The following is a 6451-nucleotide window of genomic DNA, read 5'->3' on the forward strand; positions in this document are numbered from 1 at the left end:
TATTGTGTTTTTTTTTTAACCTATCCTCTTTTATTTGCTAAAAAACGTGTTTATTTGCCGTTTTTATACTTTTTGTAAAATACCTTAAGATGCTACAAGATGACGTTAAAGCACTGTCTGATTGGAAAGTAGGACTACTTTTCGATCTGACTAGACTTTGACGCCACCTTGTGGTAAATTGATGCCCAGAAAGTCTTGCAACGTAGTGGAATGCAAATATTTTGATACTGCAATTAAGCAGACTTTTTATCTTTTTTTTATTTTTTATTTTATTTATTTTATTTTATTTTACTGGTATGTATACTTGGCAACTATCACTTGTACTCCACATCATTTCAAGTAAAATAAACAATTTTTACTTTGATTTTCCCCAACTTCCTTATGCTTTGCTACAAAATAGAATAATATCTCGCCAGTGGAGCTCAGTCAGGAAGAATACTCCTGTCTGTACTGATTGCTTAATGTGGAATGAAAGCTAAGATGTCAAAATTTTCAGTTACATTTTAAATGTCAGAATGGCTGGTTGCATATCTTCCATATCTGGTATTATTTACTTAACCCCATAGATGATTGCAGTGGACATGACACATTTACGTGTCTAAACCAATAAAAACCCATAATTTGGATGATGTCAAAACTTCTGGTTCATGATTGGATCCTAGATAGCCAAATCATGAATTTACTTGTGTATGTAGGCTGCTTATGGAGCAATAGTTTCTCAGAAGAATGCGGATTCATACAAAGGTTGCTGCCTCTCTTAACCAAGGACTTGTAGAAGACTGTTTTCTTTGTTTGAGTGGACAATCGGTAGGACAACACAAGACAGCCGAATTACGTTTAAAAAAAAATCAAAATCCTCACAAAGTGTCGATACAACATTTTCATCAGACTGCAGCAATATTCACAAATAACCCAGTGCTGATCGAGGCCAAACAGGTTATCGCATAGCACGGAATGCTGCGGCGCCAGTAGCGCACGCCAACACCAAACAAACCAAGAAATCAGACAAGCAAACATTTAATGACACAAGCTAGGCATGCATATACTGTAGCGTGGAGAGGCTCGGCTAGACATGGCTGCGGGCCTTTGTCCGTCTTTGTGTGCGTGCGAGGGAGATGAGCAGTGGAGGGCAGAGTGCTTGGTAGAGTGATGAGATGTGATGAGACGCAGTCTGAATGAGTGCATAGTGGCAGGATGGAGAGAGAGAGAGAGAGAGAGAGAGAGAGAGAGAGAGAGAGAGAGAGAGAGAGAGAGAGAGAGAGAGAGTAGCATAACCTACAATATATATATTTTTGTCTTCCTTTTTTTGGGAAGGAGGGCGGGGAGAGAAAATTGAGGCCATGAACACAGCCTGCTTTTCAGGTCAGTCCAAAAGCTGTGTTAATGTGCAAGCTAGTCATGATTCCATTGTTAATTTGATGGCTTCTAAAGAATCCAGCTGTTGTAGTGCATATAGGCTAAGTGAAAATACCATGTCTATAGGTTATCTGTGTAGTCATAGTAATGACCCTAATTGTAAAATATCAGATTTGGACTAATATTAATGGAGTAAAGACAGTTTGGGAAATGAAAATATCTCCTCTCTCGTTCTTAGCTAAATATTTGGACATTTTTAGTGTTTCTTATTATGTATAGAAATAGTTACACTGGTTTGAATGTTGTCGCTGGCTTTTTACCATAATTCTTCAAATATCTGCTTCCCGCTAATTTGTGGACAATGTGCCACAATTCGTATCATCGTGCACTATTTGAGGAAATGTGGTAATAAGACATGTCAGTTGTTCTTATCATTATTATTGTACCCATCTGGTCCAGCTGGTCCCATGGTTATTTCGAGACGTGTCAATCAATACAGCATTCTGTCTTCTTGGTGGCCATGATCCAGACAGCCAATAATCTCTTACACTCCTGTTTCGCTTCAGCAGCTTCATAACAAGATGATATTTAGTTCAAATACAAGAAAATACCCGATGTGCTATTATCTATGGCCTGAAAAGTGTCTTATGGAGTATATAAGAAATTATGGTACCAAAACTCCAGGCCAGTATGCTCTCAAGAAGTTGAGTTTACCTTTTGTGCACATGTTTGTGTGCACATATGAGCCTTTATATCAATAATTCAAAGCCAGAATCAGAATGATCTTTAACGATTAAGTGTCATGATGGTTCAAGAGTAATAATAACTAGGATAAGATTAGGATTACAAATGGAAGGAACATTATTGCTACTTTACTTCCATTAGACAATAGACATAATTTACTTATAAATAATGCCTCATCGCAAGGCAGAGTTTTACAGCCACAATATTAGGTACACTTTCACAATATTATTATTGTAAATAAGGAAATGGTAACATTTAATGGAGAGGTAGATAACTTATTAAGCCTTATGTTATGTTTGTCAGGACATACAATTGAGTTACTGGGTCAATTTGACATATGAGTTCTTCACACAAAAGGGGCCGGCGTGGCTCAGTGGTAGAGTGGTCATCTTGCAACCCAGAGGTTCTGGGTTTGATCCCATGCCACTGTGACCATGTTGAACTATCCTTGAGCAAGATACTTAAACTCCCGATTCTGCGTTGTCAGTAGGTGAATGAATAGTCAAACGTAAAGTGTTGTTGAGGGTGCTGTAAGGTGGAAAAGTGCTAAATGAAGTACCATTCACCAAAAAAGATCTAATTACTGACTCCATTAATCACTATTTCTTCTTATTTATAGTTTTTTGAGCTACTACACTTATTCTATATTTTTTTCTGGACAAAACATTTTTATGGTTTTAGTGCTAGCAACTAAGGCTAAAAAGTCATGTAGAGATTATTTATTTATTTAATTCTTTATTTATTGTTGTTTCCTGGATCAATGGGGCCTCCAATCAAAGAAATAGGAAAGCAAATTACCCAAAACATGCAGCTACTTAGAAAGGACTGAAATGTTACATTGTCTCAATTTGACCCGCATAACATGAAATTGATGGTGATGGGGTGGAATCAAATGTTGTACCTCTTCCCACCCCTTTTCCGACAGTATATGAAATTGCGTTCTGTTTTCTTTCTGTGTAGTTTTGATCTCACGTTTTGTGCTCATATTCTTTTTTGCTTGTTCATGTAGGCCTATGTGACGTATGCCTATATCATTTGAGTGTTCGGAATTAAATACAAGCGCTGCACCAAAAATGTTGGTAAAGCTATAATGCTTACCTTTTGATTGTCACTTAAACTGAACCCAATGGTGGTCATATTTTTGCTGTTTTGCACAACTGCACTGCATGATTGGAGCTGTTTCTAATAATTTGGTTATATCATCAAGCAACAACACATTCACTCTGGCAGTGTCAATCAAAAATGAGCATAATTATTGAGCATAATTATGTTGTAATTAGTTATCAGCCGTGGTGTGTGTGTGTATGTGTTGTTAATAAACTGTGGTACATCATTTTGCATGTGGACTGTCCTTAACCACTTATACTTGTGCACAGAGAATTGCCTGTTGTGCTATATCTTTACACATAAATATTGAGTCAAAATTTTACTTCATTGATGAGTCACATTTGTCGGCATCTAAACTCAACATTTCCTTCAGCATTTATTTTATTTTTTAGCATTTTATTTTATGAGTTGAATGCAACAACAGTTTTTACCTTAGCTTGAATCCTCTGCTCCGCTGGAGCGATGACGACCACTTCAGCAGCTTCTATCCATGCAACCGCAAATAACTTCCAAAGACGCGAAGATGAATGGGGGCAGCTTTAGGGCGAAAATCAGCATTTGTCCTTTTCTCCTCGCCCTGTGAGTTTTTCAAAAAGGACGACAAGATGCAGACCGGCTTCACAAGCGAGTGTCTCCTCCATTGGCGGAGAGGCGGAGAGTGATAAATGCGTGCTTGGAAGGAGAGGAGAGTGAGGAGAGGAGGACTGCCTCTGTGTGTCACAGAGGATGATGCTGCAGACTAATAACTGAGCGAGAGAGAGAGAGAGAGAGAGAGAGAGAGAGAGAGAGAGAGAGAGAGAGAGAGAGAGAGAGAGAGAGAGAGAGAGAGACCTTTAAGAAACATGCAGTACAGTAGGTCTATTTACGGCACTGATAAGATGCTAAAAAAACGTTTTCACCTTACAGTAAATAAGCAAACACTTTCATGTGTATTGTTTTAATTGTTATTTAAAAAAATACATTTATTATTTTATTACAAATTATAAATTAGCAGCATGTCAGCATGTTAAGAAATATACTTTATGAAAAATATTTTTCAAAAAACAATCACAGTGCATCCCAACAAATGTGCAAAAAAGAAACATATTAATGAACCGATGGCTTGTTGTCACATGGGTAAGTTGTCACATTGCAATTGAATTCTCCACTAGAAGGCACAACTAAAAATTGGAATACTGTACGTTTTCTTCATATATTTGGTCAGGCTTTGTGTCCTGCCTGAGACGAGAATAGCACATCGTGAGACGAGCACTAGCTAACTATTGAGTACAACCCTAAGTAAAATACTTTTAACCTTATTTTCAAACAAGCACCGTCCATATATAAATTCTTGTAGCAATTTCTTGTGGAATGGTTCGAGAAGAGTTTCATTAGTTGTAAAATCCAGTGTGACATCTTACCCCATTTCGTGAGACAACTGACCCCAGGTTGGGGCAAAATGTCACATGTTCACACTCTGCATGGAAACTAAATATGACAATGACATCTGGAACACGTTTTGTTTATATATGTATTGATTTCCAAGAATCGTGTCCCTCTCTGCTTTAAAAAGTTCATGATATACCAGCAACTCACAGAGGGAGCTAGTGTAGCTGTTCTCACTGCCGCCTTTCTTTGACCATGCCTGTCAGACTGTCAGTTCCTTACTAGGCTGCTTGATGGCATAGAAGGAATCACACACATCGATTGACTGGACCAGACACCAGATGAGATTTTGTCAAGTGACTGCAGTCGAATGACAGCAGCTAATTTGTCTTTGGTAGGCCTCTTTCCACCTGTCACATTTGAGCCCTCTCATGATTGGTATCTGAGAGAAAATACACAAGTACTGTATTTCCCCTAAGGTCAACATCCATTTTGATGCTACATCCATCCATCCATTTTCTGAGCCGCTTCTCCTCACAAGGGTCGTGGGGGGTGTTGGAGCCTATCCCAGCTGGCTTCGGGCAGTAGGCGGGGGACACCCTGAACTGGTTGCCAGCCAATTGCAGTTGATGCCTCACACACTACTTACCGTATTTTCACGACTATAAGGCGCACCGCACTACAAGGCGCACCTTCAATGAATGACATATATCAAAACTTTTTCCATATATAAGGTGCACCACATTATAAGGTGCACCGCATTATAAGACGCACCTTCAATTAATTACATATTTTAAAACTTTTTCCATATATAAGGCGCTACAGTAGAGGCTGGGGTTACGTTATGCATCCATTAGATGGTGCTGCGCTAAAGGGAAACATCAACAAAACAGTCAGATAGGTCAGTCAAACTTTATTAATAGATTACAAACCAGCTTTCTGACAACTCCATTCACTCCCAAAATGAATAAACAGCTGCTTTATTATTTTCTGATGTAAAGTATTAGTATTAGCTAGCAATCCAAGATGGCGGGATCTTCTGTGCATGCGCGTCACCAATCGTGCAGGGTCACCGATAGCGTCTTGACAGCGAGACCTGTTGCGGCTCAATATTGATCCATATATAAGGCGCACTGGATTATAAGGCGCATGGTCAGCTTTTGAAAAAATTGAAGGCTTTTAGGTGCACCTTATAGTGCGGAAAATACGGTAATTAAAAAGTTCCTGATATTCTCATGTGCAACTATTTAATGTTTCAATACTTTTTGCACAAATTGGTGTTTGAACAGCAAAAAACACAACAGGCATTTGATCAACAATACATTTCCTAGTTGAATTGGAATTGCTATTTAAAACAGTCCTCTTCATTATGCTGTTCACATTTTGACATGCTGTTTTCAGAGGGAAGTGGCCACTGAGCATAGTGTACCACATCCACAGAAGGTTACAATAGAGATACAGAGAGACGGGAAGAGCCACAGAGCGACATATATTTTGGCCCCTGCATCAAAAGACCCAGAGATCATTTTGTAACTAAAAGGATCCTGATGACTCCTGATGGACTTGGTAACTTTAAAGGTGAGGACACTTAGCACAGCTCAGCCGTTCCTATTTCTTGTAATGCCGTCTGGATTATCTTGATCAATGTGGACAAATGAGGAAGTAAAGCAAGACAGTCTGCTGGAAATTTCTTGGAAGCACCTTGTATTCCGATCATGTCTGCCGCGACAAGAACCCTGCAGATATTGCCCGGCTCATTCTTCATTTGGGTCAAAGTTGCTTTCTGCTGCTTGCATTCTCCTGGCAGCATCTGTGCTATGTGAGAGGAAGCCTTGATGGAGGATTACCTACTTGATTAAAAGGGGAGTTGAATAATATA

At 39.0% G+C, this 6451-nt stretch overlaps 1 protein-coding gene across 5 annotated transcripts in view; it reads right to left on the reverse strand.

Moving 5' to 3' along the window:
• The window catches only part of dlgap4b (discs, large (Drosophila) homolog-associated protein 4b), a 99594-nt gene extending 95674 nt beyond the window's left edge, over positions 1 to 3920 (reverse strand). For all 5 annotated transcript variants that reach the window (XM_077529770.1, XM_077529767.1, XM_077529768.1 and 2 more), the window contains exon 1: positions 3639 to 3920. The gene's annotated coding sequence lies outside the window, so the exon portion shown is untranslated. The remainder of the gene's footprint in view (positions 1 to 3638) is intronic.
• Between the last annotated feature and the right edge of the window lie 2531 nt (positions 3921 to 6451).

This window comes from Festucalex cinctus, chromosome 8 (genome assembly GCF_051991245.1).
Source record: "Festucalex cinctus isolate MCC-2025b chromosome 8, RoL_Fcin_1.0, whole genome shotgun sequence".
NCBI classification, from domain to species: Eukaryota; Metazoa; Chordata; class Actinopteri; order Syngnathiformes; family Syngnathidae; genus Festucalex; species Festucalex cinctus.